Below are 19,066 nucleotides of genomic sequence, written 5' to 3' on the forward strand. Positions count from 1 at the left end.
ATTTAACTACCCTCCCACTCCTCCAAAAAAGCTAGTGTGGCTCAAGTGGTAGAGTCTTAGCCTTGAGCAAAAAGCTCAGTAATATCTCCAAAACCCTGAATTCAAGACCCAGGATTAGAACAAAAACAAATAAATAAACAAAGAAATAGCCTAGGCTTATTTGAATTATTAATTATCAATAATTTTCCAAATTGGATGACATACACCAAATTGCATACACAAGCAGCTTTCACAATGCCAAGCAAGATAAATAGCAACACAACAATCACAACAACCCTCTAGGTATATTGTACTAAATTACTTGGAGTCAAAGAAAAGCAAAAACTGTTTCAGAAAGCAGAGAACAATGCAACAAAGGAGAAGCAAAGATAAGAATTATAGCAAACCACAGGACAAGGGAATAAACACTTTAAAGTGCTGAAAGTAGAAAAGGGAAATGTCAACCAAGAATGCTATCTGCAGCAAAAAGATCATTCAGAAATGAAGACTGTGGACTTTTTCCAGATAAATGTTCTCCACTTTTCCTTGCCAGCAACAACCATTAACAAATGGTAAATGGAATTTTTCCAGCTGGAGGACTACATGATAGACATTTTCTACACAACTGAATGAAAAGTGGTGAAAAAGGAATAAATTTTGATGTATAATTTATTTTATTATTTTTCTTCTTCATCTTTATTCAGGTCTAAATGGCAAAATATGTTTATTTAAGGTATACAATGAGAGTTTTGGCAAGTATTGTGAAATGACTGCTCTACTAAAACTAAATTATACATCCATCACTTCTAATAGTTATTTTCTATTATGGTGATGATACCTGAGATACATTTTTAAAGACAGTGTCCAGTATTTTATACAGTTGTTTTAAGCTAGAGTCACTATTGTATACATTAGATTTCCAGAATTTATTGATCCAGTACAACCGAAACGAGTAGGACTGAGAAACATGGTATACACTATGGAAAACAGATCAGAGGTTTCCTATAAAGTTAAAAATCTACTACCGGCTGACCAAACAAACCTATTCCTAGGTATTTGCCCAAGTGAAACTAAAACCAATGCTATTTATAAAATATGCATGTGACTGTTTTAGAATTATTATTATTATTTCTTTTGTGGTACTGGAAGTGAATTGCTAGTGAATTACAGGACAAGCATTCTACCACTTGATCGATGCCTTCAGCCCAGAAATTTTATTCTTAGTAATTCTTTTTTGTTTTTCTGAAATTTTTATTATCAAACTGATGTACAGAGAGGTTACAGTTTCATACGTTAGGCATTGGATACATTTCTTGTACTGTTTGTTACCTTGTCCCTCATGCCCCCCTCCCCCCCTTTCCCTCCCCCCCGAGGTGTTCAGTTTACTTACACCAAACAGTTTTGCAAGTATTGCTTTTGTAGTTGTTTCTCTTTTTTTTACCCTGTGTCTTTCAAATTTGGTATTCCCTTTGAATTTCCTACTTCCAATACTAGTAAACACGGTTTCCAATATACTCAGATAAGATTACAGAGATAGTGTAGGTACAACCACAGGAAAGTGATACAAGAACATCATCAATAATAGAAACTACACATACACATAGGACGTTGAAAGTAGTTACAACTGTGATATAACAATTGTTTCCATAACATGGAGTTCATTTAACTTGGCATCATCTTATGTGTTCATAAGGGTATAGCTATTGGGCCTTGTGATGCTCTGCTATGGCTTGCCTAAACCTGTACTAATTATTCCCAATAAGGGAGGCCATAGAATCCATGTTTCTTTGGGTCTGGCTCACTTCACTTAGTGTAACATTTTCCAAGTCCTTCCATTTCCTTACAAATGGAACAATGTCATTCTTTCTGATAGAGGCATAAAATTCCATTGTGTATATGTACCACATTTTCCTGATCCATTCGTCTATGGAGGGGCATCTGGGTTGGTTCCAGGTTCTCACTATGACAAATTGTGCTGCGATGAACATTGTTGTGCTGGTGGCATTACTGTGATTTTGTTTGTGGGCTTTTGGATAGATACCCAAAAGTGGGGCTGCTGGGTCATAGGGGAGTTCTATATTGAGCCTTCTGAGGAATCTCCATACTGCTTGCCAGAGTGGCTGAACCAGTTTACATTCCCACCAACAATGAAGTAGGGTTCCCTTTTGGCCACATCCCCTCCAACAGTTGTTATTATTAGTTTTCTTGATATATGACATTCTTGCTGGGGTGAGATGGAATCTCAATGTTGTTTTGATTTTCATTTCCTTTATGGCCAGTGATGTAGAGCATTTTTTCATATGTCTCTTGGCCATTCTCATTTCCTCATCAGAGAAGTTTCTTTGTAAGTCTTTAGCCCACTTGATGAGGGGGCTATTGGTTCTTGGCGGTTTTGTTTTGGAAGAAGGTAATTTTTTTAGTTCTGCATATATTTTAGATATGAGGCCTTTGTCTGTTGAATGTCCGGTAAAGATCTTCTCCCAGTCTGTGGGCTTTCTGTATATCTTGCGAGCTATGTCCTTTGCCGTGCAGAAGCTCTGCAGTTTGATGCAGTCCCATTTGTCCAACCTTTCTTTGATTTGTAGCCTTTCAGGGTCTTTGTTAAGGAAGTTCTGTCCTGTGCCAAGGAGCCCAAGTGTTTCTCCTACTCTTTCCTTTAGTGTTTTCAGGGTGCCTGTTTTGATTTCAAGGTCTTTAATCCATTTGGAATTGATTTTGGTGCAGGGTGATATATAAAGATCTAGTTTTAGTTTGTTGCATGTGTTGAGCCAGTTTTGCCAGCACCACTTGTTAAAGAGGCTATCTTTCTTCCATACTATTGTTTTAGCTCCTTTATCAAAGATTAAGTAGGCGTAGTTCTGTGGGTTCAATTCTGGGTCTTCAATTCTGTTCCATTCGTCTTCAGGCCTGTTCCGGTGCCAATACCAAGCTGTTTTTATTACTATAGCTTTATAATACAGCTTGAAGTTGGGTATTGTAATTCCTCCAGCACTGTTCTTTCTGGTTAGGAGTGTTTTTGCTATTCTAGGTCTTTTATTGTTCCATATGAATTCCTGGATTGCTTCCTCTATTTCATTAAAGAATGGTGTTGGGATATTAATGGGTATTGCATTGTATTTGTAGATAGCCTTTGGCAATATTGCCATTTTGATTATATTAATCCTCCCAATCCAGGAGTATGGGAGGTTTTTCCATTTTCTTAGTTCTGACTTAATTTCATTTTTCAAGCTTTTAAAGTTCTCATCAAAGAGGTCTTGGACTTCTTTGGTTAAGGTTATTCCTAGGTATTTTATGTTTTTGGGGGCTATTGCAAAAGGAGTTACTTTCCTGATTTCAGACTCGGTCTTCGGGTTGTTAGCATAGAGAAAGGCCATTGATTTTTGAAGGTTTATTTTATATCCTGCAACTTTGCCAAAGTTTTGGATCAGCTCTAGTAGCTTGGGGGTAGAGTCTATGGGATTCTTTAGGTATAGGATCATGACATCTGCGAAGAGAGAAAGTGTAACCTCATCTTTTCCTATTTGGATCCCCTTTATATTGTCTTCTTGCCTAATTGCTCTGGCTAGGAATTCTAGTACTATGTTGAAGAGCAGGGGAGAGAGTGGACATCCCTGCCTTGTTCCTGATTTTAAAGGGAATGACTTTAGTTTTTCACCATTTAGAGTTATGCTTGCTGTTGGTTTGTCATAAACTGCCTTGATTATATTCAGGAATGTTCCCTGGAATCCCAGTTATTCCAGGGCTTTTAGCATAAATGGGTGCTGGATTTTATCGAACGCTTTTTCCGCATCCAGCGATAAAACCATGTGGTTCTTTACCTTGCTCCGGTTGATGTGGTGGATTACATTAATTGACTTGCGTATATTAAATCAGCTTTGCATCCCTGGGATGAATCCAGTTTGATCGTGGTGTATGATTTTTTTGATGACCTGTTGAAGTCGATTGGCCAGAATTTTGTTGATAATTTTTGCATCTATGTTCATCACGGTGATTGGTCTGTAGTCCTCTTTCCGTGATGAGTCTCTGCCTGGTTTTGGGATGAGGGTTATACTGGCTTCATAAAATCAGTCTGGTAGTGAACGTTCTCTTTCAATTTCATTGAAGATTTTGAGAAATATTGGGGTGACTTCTGTTTTGAAGGCCTTGTAGAATTCTGCGGTGAATCCGTCTGGACCTGGGCTTTTCTTGGATGGGAGATCATTTATTGCCATTTCTATTTCAATAATGGATATGGGTCTGTTTAGAAGGTTTAAATCTTCATGGTTGAGTTTGGGGGTATCAATTTTTTCTAGGAAATCATCCATTTCTTCCAAGTTCTCGAATTTGTTGGCATAAAGGTTTGCAAAATAGTCCCTTATTATTTTCTGAATTTCGGTTATTTCTGTGGTGATGTTACCTGTTTCATCTCTTATCTTGTTTATTTGAGTGTGCTGCCTTTGTTTTTTGGTCAGGTTTGCCAGGGGTCTGTCTATCTTGTTGATTTTTTCAAAGAACCAACTCTTTGTTTTGTTGATTCTTTCGATGGTTTTTTCGTCTCTAATTGATTTAATTCTGATTTGATTTTAATTATTTGCTTCCGTCTATTGACTTGGGGTTTGGCTTGCTATTCTCTCTCCAGAAAATTAAGGTGCTTCCTTAAATTACTGAGTTGCTGTTTCTCCAGTTTGTTGATGTATGTACTCAGAGATATAAATTTTCCTCTGAGTACTGCCTTTGCTGTGTCCCAAAGGAGCTGGTACTTTGTGTCCTCAACTTGGTTGAAGTCCATAAACATTTGAATTTCTGTTTTACTTTCTTCAATGACCCACTGATGGTTCAGCAGTGTGTTCTTTAGTCTCCATGAATTGTGGGATTTTCTGTGGTGGTTGAATGAGTTGAGCTCTAATTTTATTCCGTTGTGGTCTGAGAGATTGCAGGGAATGATTTTGATACTTCTGAATTTGTACAGATTTTCTTTGTGCCCTAAGATGTGATCTATTTTGGAGAATGTTCCATGTGCTGCCGAAAAGAATGTGTATTCTGTCCTTGCTGGGTGGAATATTCTGTAGATGTCGATTAAGTCTAGTTGGTCTATGCAATTGTTTAGTTCTGTGGTTTCTTTGTTCAGTTTTTGGCGTGTTGATCTGTCCAGAGGTGATAGTGGAGTGTTAAAGTCCCCCACTATCATTGTGTTTGGGTCTATGAATGTTTTTAGAGCCAGTAGTGTTTGTTTGATGAAGTTGGGAGCTCCTGCATTTGGTGTGTAGATATGTAGGATGGTTATTTCTTCCTGTTGGAGAGATCCTTTTACTAGTACGTAGTAACCTTCTTTGTCTCTTCTTACCTTTTATAATTTGAAGTCAATTTTGTCTGATACTAGGATTGCAACTCCAGCCTGCTTATGGGGGCCATTTGCTTGATAGATTTGTTTCCAGCCTTTCACTTTTAGAAGATGTTTACTTTTGCTGGATAGATGTGTCTCTTGGAGGCAGCAGAAAGATGGATCTTGATTTTGGATCCAACTTGTGAGCCTATGTGGTTTGATTTGAGAATTAAGTCCATTAATGTTGACAGTTAGGATTGAGAGGTGATCGTTTGTTCCTTTCATTATCACTATCTTGTTTAAAGCTGTGTCTTCCCATTCCTGATCTAGTGTTTACTAATTAGGGTTCATTTCTCTGTCTGTGTTGGGATCTTGATTATTTTCCCTGTATAGTACATCTTTAAGGATTTTGTGTAAAGCTGGTTTGGTGGAGATATATTGTTTCAGTTTTTCCTTATTGTGGAAGACTTTTATTTGACCTTCAGCTATGAAGGAGAGTTTGGCTGGGTACAGAATTCTTGGTTGGTAGTTATTTTTATTTAGAGTTTGGTATACTTCATTCCAGGCTCTCCTTGCTTTCATGGTCTCTGCTGAGAAGTCTGGGGTAATTCTGATTGCTTTTCCTTTATATGTGATTGTTTTCTTTGCCCTAACAGCTGTGGGTATTTTTTCCTTGCACTCTGCTGAAGCTGTTTTGATCACAATGTGTCGTTGGGAAGTCCTATTCTGGTCTGGTCAATTTGGGGTTCTAAATGCTTCTTGTATCTGTATAGGCCTTTCCTTCTGGATGTTTGGGAAGTTCTCAGCTCATATTCTGTTAAATAGGTTGCCTATCCCATTAACCTCTTTCTCCAAGTTTTCGTCAATACCTATTATCCTTAAATTGGGCTTCCTGATCATGTCTTGAATCTCCTGTAGCGATCTGTTTTGTTGCTTGGACTGGATTTGTATTGATTTTTGATCTTTCTCCATAGAATCTAAGGAATCTTCAGCTCCTGAGATTCTATCCTCTGTTTCAGTTAGTCGGGACTGTAGGCTAGCTACTTGATTTCGAATCTCTTTTCCTTCGGACTGGTCTTTCCTGATGATTTCCATGTCATTTCTTAGGTCCTGTATGGACTTCTTTACTTCATTAACTTCATTACTTTGGTTTTGAGTGTTGTCTCTCAAATCTTTAAGCTGGGTAGCTATCTTTTCATTTGACTCTTGAAGCTCATTTATCTTTCTATTTGTGGATGCCATGAAATTCTCCATTAATTTTTGCTTTGCCTCCTCACGCTCTAACATAATTGACTGAAGAGATTCAAACTTTTCATTTATCATGTTTATCAGTAGACTTTGTAGAGCATTTTGGGGGTTTTCTTCTATGTTTTTTTTTTTTTTTTGGCTAGTCCTGGGGCTTGGACTCAGGGCCTGAGCACTGTCCCTGGCTTCTTCTTGCTCAAGGCTAGCACTCTGCCACTTGAGCCACAGCACCACTTCTGGCCATTTTCTGTATATGTGGTGCTGGGGAATCGAACCTAGGGCCTCATGTATACGAGGCAAGCACTCTAGCCACTAGGCCATATCCGCAGCCCTTCTTCTATGTTTTTGATTGACTGCTCTGCTTCCTGCTTGTTTTGAGTGGGGGATAAGACTTCATTGTTTGCCATCTTTCTTGTGTTTCTTCTGCCCATTTGAATTGGGAATGCCAGTCTACCAGCACCTGTGAGCACCGTTTAAGATCCAAAGCAGCCCTTACCGAGCACTGTTGTGTAGATCTTACAATTTCACAATTATATACAGATAACTCGTATACCTGTCTATAAAGTTAGATTTGGTGTTCCTAAAGAATACAATTTCAATATAACAACTGATCCTGGGCCCTGTATTCTGTAGTTACTTATTTACTGTTACAACCCTATACGCAATTCTTGTTTTTATATTAAGTTCTTTTAGGACCGGCTTTCTCTATGAACCCCTTTGTTTAACTCGTATTAAGCTGGGATACCCTCTATCCAATAACCAGGAGTCAATGGAACTTGGAGGTCCAGGCAGTAAGTCAGGAGGGTAAGTTGGAGGTAGTAAAGAGAATAGAGTAAAATGTATTGGGGGGGGGGGTGGTTTTGGTTTAGTTTCAGTGACGTGGAAATGTGGAGAAGAGTAGAATCAGTAGAAAGAACAATGTTAAAATGACAGACACTGGAGAGTTAGCAGAAAAGGGTGGAGGTGTTATTTATAGGAAAGTAACTTTTAAAGGAAGAGGACGCAAGGAGAGAAATAAAGTAAAAATACTGGAAGACAGATACACAAAACAGAGAAAAATTATTTAAAAAGGAAGAATAAGTAAATAAAAAGGAAAATAGCATAAAAGGAACAACCCAAACAAATAAACAAACACAAAAAAAAACTTGATAAAACAAACTGGTAAAAATGGAAAACAAACAAACAAAAAACAAACAAACCAAAAAAAAAAAACCAATGATGTTTCAGATGTGAAAAAATTGAAAAGAAAATTAAAAAAAAAAGTTTAAAAAATAGTTTGAAAAGAAAAAGAAAAAGAAAAAGAAAAAAAAAAAAAAAGGAGTCCTCCTTGTTTGGGTGGTCTTTCCCCAGTCTCTGGTTTCCCTGCAATGGACTGCAGTCTATTTTCCTGATTGGCTGGTTTGACTTGATTTCAGTTGGCAAGGGGTGGGTCTGTTCTGACCCTTCTCCCCTATTGGTGCAATCGTGGGTCTCTGAGGTTCGCACAGCTTGCAGGCAGGCCTTGGGTGTCCTCTGTCGATGGGGACGTGAGCAGTCTCAGGAACTGTGGCTCCTCTGTCTGCTGTGGGGCTGCTGCCTTTGATGCCTGGTCTTGACTAGGCTGTGAACTCAGCAGGGCGGGGCGCCTCTGGCCTGTTTTGCTCCGCTGAGAGTTGCTTGCCTGAGGGAGGTGGCCTCCTTGGCATAGGTGGGTATGGAATGCAGCTCCATTTTGGGCTGGGAATTAGCTTCCTCTGTGACGGTACCGTTTAGCTGTCCCAGGAACTGTTTGTTCCTCCCTCTGGTGTTTCTGTGCCCCTGGTAGCTGCTTGCAGTGTAGAAATTCCGGCGGGCAGGGCGGGGCACCTCTGGCTAAGCCCGGGACTCGCCTCCCGCCAGGGCAGGGGGCGTTCTTCTGGGCGGAGCTGGTTCTCACTGATTCCGCCCCTCCTGCCCTTTTCAAAGATGGCTTTTTTGACCTCGCTTTCCCCAGGCCCGCTTCAGTTCCAGTCTGGTCTGACCCTATGCCAGTGGCAAAGATGGCGCTTTGCTCTGGCGGTGGGGACAGGGATGCCTTCCAGAAGCTGGACTGTGGGCACAAGTGAGAATAAATTTTGTGGGGTACTCACCCTGTATCTGCGATGTCAGGTCCTCCGTGCTCAGCTGCCGTCTGGAGTATTTAATGCTTTAGCTGTGCGAACTGCGGGGGGGCTGTGCCGAGCACTGTGCCGGAGCCGGCACTGGCGCGGCGGCGGGACACCGCCCAGAGCTCAAATCTGTGTTTTCAGACCAGCAAAGTCGATTTTTCTTTCCTGTTCAGAATCCCTGTACTGTTAGAACTTACTTTGGCTGTCTTTCTAGGAGTAACAGTTTCTATGGGGTGAGAAAACTACGATATCGGAGGGAGCTCTTCAAGGGCTCTGCCTCTCCTCCGCCGTCTTCCTCGGGAACCTCTTAGTAATTCTTATTAACTATAGCAAGGTTACTGAAAAGGTTATGTTGTGTGTTAGCCTATTTTGATAATTGCTATATGGTAAATTGTACTTTATATGTGTATAATTTGATAAAGTAGAACAAGTGTATATGACTATGAAAGTATCACCACAATGAAGGCAGTAGACATGTCAATCACTGCCAAAAGTTTCCTGTGTGCCTTCTGAATATCTATCTATCTATCTATCTATCTACCTACCTACCTATCATCTATCATCTATTGAGTGATCTAAGAAGTGATCTGTTGAGGGATGGGTAGATATATGTGTGTATGCATATGTGTGTGTGTTTATGTGTGTATGTGAATTTTCACATGTGGTTAAGAATGGTTAACATGAGGTATGCCCTTTTAATATTTCTTATTCATTTTTGGATATTAACCCATTATCAGATATATCTGGAAAATGCCCTTGAAATCCCATTCCATACATTGATTTTTTTTTTTTTGTTTTTTCCCCTTCAGTCTGTGAATTGTTTCCTTCTGCTACCTAGTTGTTTTTTAATTTGATGCAATCCCACTTGCTTATTTCTCCTGGGGCTGCTGTGCTTTTGGCTTTCTGTTCAAGAAATCATTGTGTAGGTCAAAGCTAAGGAACTTTTCCTTCACATTTTCTTCTGGGATTTTCACAGTTCCTTCTCACCCAGTTAAATTGCTAATCCAGTTTGAGTTGCTTTTGGAACCTTTCATCCAGAAGTGGGGAGCAGGGCTTGATTCCAATGTGCTTGGGTTTTCTCTGTCAGTCTGGGGGCCAGATTGGCTAGTCTCATTATACAAGGATAGCTTTGGGATAGGCTAGTTCCTTTGGTGGGACTGCAGGGGTGGGGGCAGGACTTCCTGAAGCTATTTCTGCTGTGGGATGCTGGAACAAGGCAGAGACTTCATGAATTTTCCTATAATACTTTTCTATAATACAATTCAATTTGACTTCTCTAGGATGGAGGTCAGTGATATAAAATCTAAGCAGAAATTTCATAATTGCAATATATAACTTTAAGATTTTTACAGCTCTAGGGAGATAGTTTACTCTTAATTTACTCCATATATAATTACATCCATTGGGGAATTACAAGTGTTAAATACCCCTTTAAGAAGTTTACATATAAGCTTTATAGTTTTGCTGACATAGAAAATAAAAATCGTATTATGAACTGTACTTTACCCAAAAGTCAGCATTTAAAAACAAATATTAAAATTTTTTTTATTGTTCAAAGGCTTATACTTTATCATATTGCTATATTTTTATAAACTCACTTGAAAAAATAGATCAATGTGGACACTTAAAGACAAATCTTATTTTCTAGAGAATATTTCCACTTACTCTGAAATAGCAGTTCGGCATTTAAATCTGACAGTTCTATTTATCAGTATCCTGTGGTGTCTACTAAAAATGACTGGGGTTGCAAAGTGCTGTTCTATATCATAAATGGCAATTGTGATTTATGTATATGTAAGTCAGTTAGATTACCATGTGTTCTTTCTGAGAATAAAAGGATATGAAGTTTTTTTAAAAGCTCTAATTTTGAAGTAGTTCAGTAAAAGAAGAGGTTACTGGATTAGCAGGCAAGTCCTTTCAATATCTTTTCCCTCCATCTTTCCAATCACACTCGTCAGCTCACTACAGACCCACACATTTTGTTTAAGAACGTTGTGCACAGTATCTATTTGCCATTAATGATGACATGTGCTATATTCCATCTCAGTTGGATAGCAGGATCATTAAGACAAGAGCCTTGGTTAGCTCTGTCCATCACCACCCATCATTGTGCCATGTGTCTGATATATTGAAAATACTCAAAAGAAAATTTCTTTCCTTGGTTTAGATTAACAAAGAAAAAATTTTATTATCTTTATATATCCATGACTGACTTACTGTTATACTATATTAGATTTTTACAATATACAACTTTAAGTTAGAAGTATCTAAGTCTAATTGTAAGTATTGGATTGGTGGGTACACACTATAACAACTGCAATGATATACTTCCATTTCACCTTTTACCTTTAATATTATTTTTGCATACATATTAACCTCATATGTGTTCATTAAAACATTACAACAGTGTTTTTCCCTTAGGAAATTTTGTGGTGTTATTACAAAATACCCAAGATTTGAAAAATTAAAAAGCAAAGAAGTTGATCTTATTCTGCCCAAAGTTAAGTGTCTAGGTAAATGTTCCATACTTTGAGCTATGACACCTGTTTTTTGATTGTATATTGTCTTTGAGATGAAGTTTTACTAACTTTGGCCTCATTGGCTTCAAAATTGGGGGTCTCCTGTCTCTGCTACTCAAGTATCTGAGATTACGTATGGATATATTTCATCACAGTTACCTCAGCAGTTTTATGGGTGTATGTACATTGGTATTATGTATGTATGTTATGTATGTGTGTATGTATGTATGTATTTATGTATGAATGTATGTATGTAGTGCTGGCCCTGGAGCTTGAACTCAGGACCTAGGTGCTGTCCCTAAGCTTTATTGCTGAAGGCTAGCATTCTACCACTTGATCCACAGATATACTTCTGGCTTTTGATGATTTTCCTTCCCCAGAGGGCTTTGAACACGGGATCCTTAGATTTCAGCCTCCTGAGTAGCTTGATTACAGTTGTGAGCCATTAATAGCTGGCTAGCTTTCTTCCTTTTATTTTTAATAGAGTTATGGATGGCATCTTCAATATAGAAAGGCTGACGTGTAAGCATTAACCTCACTTCTGCTGTGGTCTGTTAATCAAAATGAATTCTAAGAGCAACATAGATCCCAGGTGAGTGGATGGTTCCAGCATGTGGTGAGAATTAGAGCCACATGCATGGCAAGGAGGGAAGGAATTAATGGTGACTGTCCTTGAAACTTTGGACTAGAAAGTAATAGCCACTCTCGTGACCAAATTAAACTGGCTGGCTCACTTCAGTGATGTGACTAATCTAGAAGAACCTTGGTCATCACTGCGATTTTGCCTCAAAGAACATTCTGGCATCATGCTTAATTAAAGAAATGATGAACAAAGGAACTCCATGAACTTTAAGTGTGGTTGAACAGTAGGATGTTCTAGAGTATTTTGAAAAATACAGTTATTGAGGCCTCTGAACAGACTGAGTACTCCAAAGTATGTATTGTGACTACCAGTCAAACTTTTTTGTAATAGTCAAGGCTGATTTATAAACCCTCATGATGGTATATGGGCTTTATGTGTGGCTCCAAGATCCCATATTGAATGCTGAAATTTGGCATTTTTCAGTTGTTAAATTCTACATATCTTATGCCCAGTTTACCACTCAGAACAACTTAGAAATGGGAAGGGAAACAATACTGCCATGCTGACTCCTTCGATCATAATCAAGATTTATCTTTTTATTTTCTGTTTCTGTTGTGTCCAAAGCAGATGATGACTATTTGCTCTCAGAAGGGTATACTCCATGGCACTAATGCTGCCAGGTAATGTGGCAGATGTTTTGGAAAGAGTTCTTGAAATTGGAGATTTGCTTATATTGGTGTATGCACATCCAATGAGACCAGAAAACAAAGACAACACAGGAATTTCTAACAAAGACTTTATTGACACACATAAAGACTGAAATGTAATTTTTCCCATAAGAACATTTTTCTCTTTATATCGCCATATTGTGCTAGGAATGATCTTCAATTTTTTTCATTTCTTTAGTTATTGTTTGCATTATCTAAATTTGATCAAATTGGTTCAAATCACACCTTAAGTGGAAAAGATAATTGGCTAAAACTGTGTGCTAGTTGGTAGGTTTTGACGTTTTAAAAGGACAAGCCTGTCTGAAAATCGAAGATATGACCCATTAGATATTCCTATATATTGTACATTTTTCCTTTTGTTAAGAACTCATTTTTATATTGAATATTATTTTGCATAGAATATACTGGGCAAAGGTCTGTGCAGTGATTAACAAATATAATTTTGTATCAATATTAAATGTATAAATGAGACATTAATACTTCGAAGAGAATGAATACATAAATTCATTAGGAAATGATACTCTCAAGTGAGGGAAATCTTTTGCTTCACCTTCAAGACAATCTTATGATCACTACTAGAGCCTTTCTTGCAAAACTTCTTTCATTCTAGCCTTGTGTTTAGTAAAGTCTTTTGAGGGTCATCTTATTTGACAAGGGTCATGAAGTATGGGAAGAGTCATGACAAGGGTCATGAAGTATGGGAACATGAAGTATGGGAAGAGTAAAGAAAAGGGTGCTGAAATTATTGAGAAACAATCTTATACCTTAAATATAATATAAACTAGAAAGATCAATACAAAAGAACTGTAAATTGAAGCCTCAGATGAGAAATATCATTTAGTAGTTATTGGTTAACTTAATGTTCAACCTGCTAGTGTTTGTTCTTTTTTTTTTCCTGTGAATAATTACTTATTGTCAAAGTGATGTACAGAGGGGTTACAGTTTCATAGGTAAGGCAGTGGGTACATTTCTTGTACAATTTGTTACCTCCTCTCTTAAAGTCATTCTACCATGTGTGTCCAGTTTTTTTTTAAATTAGAATCAGTTTCTTGGATTTTTTTCTATTCCACATAACCATGTATGCATACAATGTACCTTAATCATACTTAGTCCATTCATTCCTTTCCCTCATCCCCCTTCCTCATTTCCAAGCCAATCTCAACAAGATTTCCTGGTTCACATTTTCATACATGTAAATAAAATATCTTCTTTTCCTCTTCTATTCTTTTTTATTATTACTGTAAAGGCGATATGCAGAGAAGGTACAGTTACATAACTAAGATTTTTTTTTGTCTTGTTAGGTTATCTTTCTTTGGAAGGGCAAGGTGGGGCAACAGAAATGGTGGACAACGGTTAAACAAATGCAGCTGTGATACTCACCTGTTGCCGCATGTTAAACTAAGTATCTTGACCATGTTCACTCTCCTTCATCCTCTCTTTTTATTTTCCTTACTTCCTTTACTTTCCTTACTGTCCACTTTCTGGACAGGGCCAGTTTTAAATTCTTATCATTCTTTTTTTCTAAGTGTATGTTAATTGTACAAATGGGATTTCACCATAGTATTTCACACATGCACATGCCCGTACTGTACTATCACTTTCCCATCCCCCACCCTCTATTATTCAACACCTTTCAGGGAGCTCCATTCTTCCTGATTCCCTCATAGGTGTAATGTATTTTGGTATTGTTTACCCTCTGATAGTCTCTATCCCTTCAAACAGTTCTACAATTGCAAGCAATTTATATATACATGATGCTTTGAGTGTTTACATATACATTTATCTTTTATGCAGATAAGGCATTTTTTTAAGGTTTGATGGTGAGCCAGAATTCAAGAGTATGATGGTTAATCATGGTTTTCAATTCCAGTGGACTGAGTTGCTTTGAAAATTGATAAAGCATCTCTCTCCCTGCCTCCCTGTCCTTCCCTGCATTCTGGTTCCTCCCTCCTGCCCTTTATCTCTGTCTTTCTATCTCTTGTTTCTCTCCCTCCCTCCCTCCCTCCCTCCCTCCCTCCCTCCCTCCCTCCCTCCCTCCCTCCCTCCCTCCTTCCCTCCCTCCCCCTCTCTCTCCCTCTCTCTCTCTCTCTCTCTCTCTCTCTCTCTCTCTCTCTCTGTGTATTTCCAGAGATATTATCATGTGGGTCAGCAAATGAAGGAGGCAGACCTGCTCTGGCTGTAGTAGGCACTGTCCAATAGGTTGGTATTCTGATGGAACAAAAGGTATAAACTTTTTTCTTCCTAAGGTGTTTTTCTTTAATTTTTTTGCTGCTGCCATTGTCTGTGGATATCACATTTCAGTTTTTTCTTTCTTTGAACATAGACTCAACCCTAGCAATTCTCCGGGGAGTCTGTAGGCAGACTGGACCTGTGTAATTGGTTGTCCAGCTTTTTGGAATGAACAGATACGGATTTCCCAAACCCTCAGTAGAAAACGGAGGCAATTAGAAGTTAGACAGTCCCAGCGTATCCATCTAACAAATCTCTTTTAATTGTATACACAGTCTATTAGTTCTACATCCATAGAGAACTCTCACTAGTACAAAGAGTAATGTATATGCCACTCTGTGTCACTTTAAAGATGAAGCATAACTGAAATTCATATGGAAAAGACGGTCATTTCATTTTCTAGGTAACATCTACTTGATTACATGTGGGATTTTTTCAAAATAACTTTTCTCTTCTTAAAATTGCAGGAGGTAGGGAAGTAAGGTTTATCATATTTTATCTGGAAATGCAGGAAGAAAGAAATTGGTTGATCTATGAAAAAAATTGTCACTAGATTGTTTTACTGAAATGCCATTTCAGAGTTCAGATTCTTGATCTCTGCTCCTGTCTTTTCCCACATATGTATGCAAATGAAGAAGTGTAATACCAGTTCTCTTGCTTTTTCCCCACATCTAAATGAAAACTGTTACTTTGAGTCCATCCACATTTCTTTTACAGCTGCTATAATCTTTCATGAATTTAAATGGAAAAGTTTCATATTATACAGTATTGTTGACTTTCCCTTATTCAAAATTAATTTGTATTTCAAAAAAATTGTATCCACAATCTAAGCCTTGAATTTATTGCATTTAGTTCCTTTTGAAGGGTAAACAATGGGCATAATTTATACTATCAGATAACATTTGGCAGCAAGTTTACATTCAGGACATATACAGTTCAAAGGACTCATAACACTGTCTTATTCTTGAAAATAATAGGTTGATGCCAGTCAGATCACAATGAATTCATAACCAATATTGAGGAAGATGCAAAAGACTAGACAGGACATTGCTATAGGAGTAATCAAGCCACATTAACTTGATTGCATTAAGAGTAATGACACAACCATCACAAATCAAAACATCTTTTTTGCTGACTTGTCTGTCCTGGAATTATCATCTCAAGGTGTCTCCAGTATGATTCCCAAGCTGGTCCTCTGGGAAGCAATAAAATATCCTCAGGTCTCCATCTTCTAGCTTTGGGAGGCTACCTGTGCTCACAGTTTCTAGTTCTGGCTATTTCTGATCACTTATGTTGGGCTTAGTGTCTGATGCCTGATTCAGGCTGTACTGATGGATAGGCCAAATATTGTGTAATTGGTGTCCTCCACTGTTAAAAACCACCAAACTACCCTGATGACCGAAACAGTGGCCTTGGGTTCCCGAGTTCATGTCCAGGAGTGGACGATGATTGATGGATTCAAGGACAAAATGGCAGCAGGTGAAGCTTTATTGAAAGAACAGCAGTAGAGTTTCTGAGCAGGAGGGGCAAGAGAGAAATCTCAAGCCAGGTAGGGATCATGGTGTAGGGGTTTATGTTTTAACTTTGTGTAGGGCATTCTTAGAGTTAAGGATTGTGGACATTGTTTGATCTATCAGTTTTTCTGTAACCCAGGTAAGGTAAAGGTCATGTTGCTCTATCTAGCCAGAATGTTATAATTGGGGATCATTATTTTCATAAAGCATGTAAATTTTAAATGTTAATAAAGCAGAGACAAGTGGCTCAAACCTATAATCCTAGCTACTCAGCAGGTTGAGATCTGAGGATTGCAGTTTAAAGCCAGCCCCAGCTGGCAAGTCTGTGAGATTCTTATCTCCAGTAAACCACCAGGAAACAGGAACTGGTTCTGTGGCTCACATGGTAGAGACCTAGCCTTGAGCTGAAGAGCTTAGTGACAGCGCCCAGGCCTAGAGCCCATGACCACCACCACCAACAAAATGATAAAGTAGGGTGAGAGGAAGAGCAACTTTTCAAAACTTAGCCTAATGGGTCTTCAAAACAGGGTCCTATTTGTCTTGGGAAACAGCAAGTGTCTCAAGACCTCTGAGAAAGGCTGTGTGTGTGTGTGTGTGTGTGTGTGTGTGTGTGTGTTACACTTTTTGATCACTTATTTTTCTACTTGGAAATTTGTAACCCAAAACAGAAGTCCTATGATCATCTTTTTACCAGGCCCTTCCATTTATCTTTGATTGAGGTATTTCTGTGTCTCAGAGCCTTGCTGTGGCCCTTATATTCATGCTACCTTGGCCCTATTCCCCTATTCCTGACAGCACGCAAACAGCTTAGTTATGAAATAGGCTATGTTCCACAGCTTTCTTCCTTTTGGACATTAACTTTTTTAAACCAACTTTTATGTTTTGACTACTTCTCATGGAAGAAAGTTTTTTTTTTCAATGTTTTTATTTTGGTGGGGTTTTTTTCAATTTTTTATTTTGTGTGGTGTGTATACTTGACACTTCTGCAAATTTACCATTGAAAAGCCCAATCATTAAAAAAGACAAACAACTACAAAAGCAATACTTGCAAAACTGTTTGGTATAAGTGAACTGAACACCTCAGGGGGAGAAAGGGTAAGGGGGAGGGGGGAGGGAGGTATGAGGGACAAGGTAACAAACAGTACAAGAAATGTATCCAATGCCTAACATATGAAACTGTAACCTCTCTGTACATCAGTTTGATAATAAAAATTTGAAAGAGAAAAAAATTATTAAACACACTTACTTTGCATGAGAAAAATGGTTCACATTTTAAGGAATGTAATGCTGGTTATATTTTACGTTAGGAGGAATAATAATTTGGAACAAAGGAAAGGAAGCGAGCATTTTACTGTTCCAAAAGCTTAATCTCTGACTTTTAAATCCTTGTATACTTTGGGGTTGGTTAGTGCAAAGTTATTTTAGAGACATGAATATGATTAGATATTGTTGTTAATGCTTATATGTGCTGAGCTATTATGTGGCATGCTTGCTAAGAAGTGTATAGGAGGAGTTATACTAATCAAGGTCATGAAATAGAGAAGCTATTGTATATAATTATATAACTATATATACATATATATAACATATAAACATATGTATACATAGCAAGAGGCTATAAAATGATCTCTTTGTATATGAATATATAAAGAAAGGTTTAATGTAAAGAGAATTTGTACACATGATTATGGAAGCTATGTTCTTGGAGATTGTGAATATCAAGAGAATCCAATAGTGTAGCTTTGGTACAATTCTGAAGATCAGATGGTATATGCTCCAGTCTGCAGGCGTGGGATGACCCAAATCCTGTCTCCTTCTTATTCTAGCTCTTCAGCACTATTCAGCTATTCAGTTGGTTGAGTAAGCCATATAGTTTGGGCAGTACAGTTTATTCTATATTGTCAATCTGATTCTTAATTCCGTCCAGGGACATCTTTGCAGAAATATCATGGTAATCCATTCCCAATAAGCTCACAAATAAAATTAAACCGCAAGCAGGATTCCCTGTCAGTCTGTACAAACATTGGAGACAACCTGCTAAACATGAATCTGTTTTTGTTATTGCTATTTAGTTTGGTTTTTACTGAAGCAACAGCTTTGTATCTGTGTGAGAAAGAAAACTAGGAAGTGGATCAAGAGGGATGTCTTGATCTTAATCTCTGGTATGGATAGCTTGAAATTCACTTAGATTTTACTCTTCATGGGAAAGGCACATTGGTAGAGAAGCTAATTAGATTTCTTTCTCTATGTAAAACAATGAGGTGGATGAGTGAATGAGAATATTATGATCTGGGAGAGGAGCCAGACATAAAGATTCCATTTATGCAATGGGATATGAAGTAAAAAAGCACATTCATTGTTTGAGGCTGACAGGGACAAGTTTCATTTTGGTGTGATGAACATGTTAATAATGTCTGCATTAACACAATAAAATTGAAACAATTACTGACTTAAAATCATAGGAGCAACCAGTTTTACTATATTGAATATCATAAAACATTTAAAAATATGGTGACAAAGCCAGTATCATGAGAAATGTATTTGCTCTGTAACTATTAACAAATAAAATTAATACAATCACAATCAATGTCTCATCAGATATATTTTCTAGTTCTTTAGAATCATTTGAATTTTTTACTCATGCTTTTGTTAACAGGTAAAATGATTTTCAACAATAACATATAGAAATACAGCAATCATAGAAATATGATATTATCTCCACTATGAAATCTTTTATATAACACAAAATATATTTGTGACCTTGAGTAGAAAGCTCAGAAAAAGACTGCAAGAAATTTAGTGACTTAAATTACCTAGGTAGGCAATGATAATTCTGCATAT

The sequence above is a fragment of the Perognathus longimembris genome, chromosome 2 (genome assembly GCF_023159225.1).
Source record: "Perognathus longimembris pacificus isolate PPM17 chromosome 2, ASM2315922v1, whole genome shotgun sequence".
In the NCBI taxonomy this organism is placed as follows: domain Eukaryota; kingdom Metazoa; phylum Chordata; class Mammalia; order Rodentia; family Heteromyidae; genus Perognathus; species Perognathus longimembris.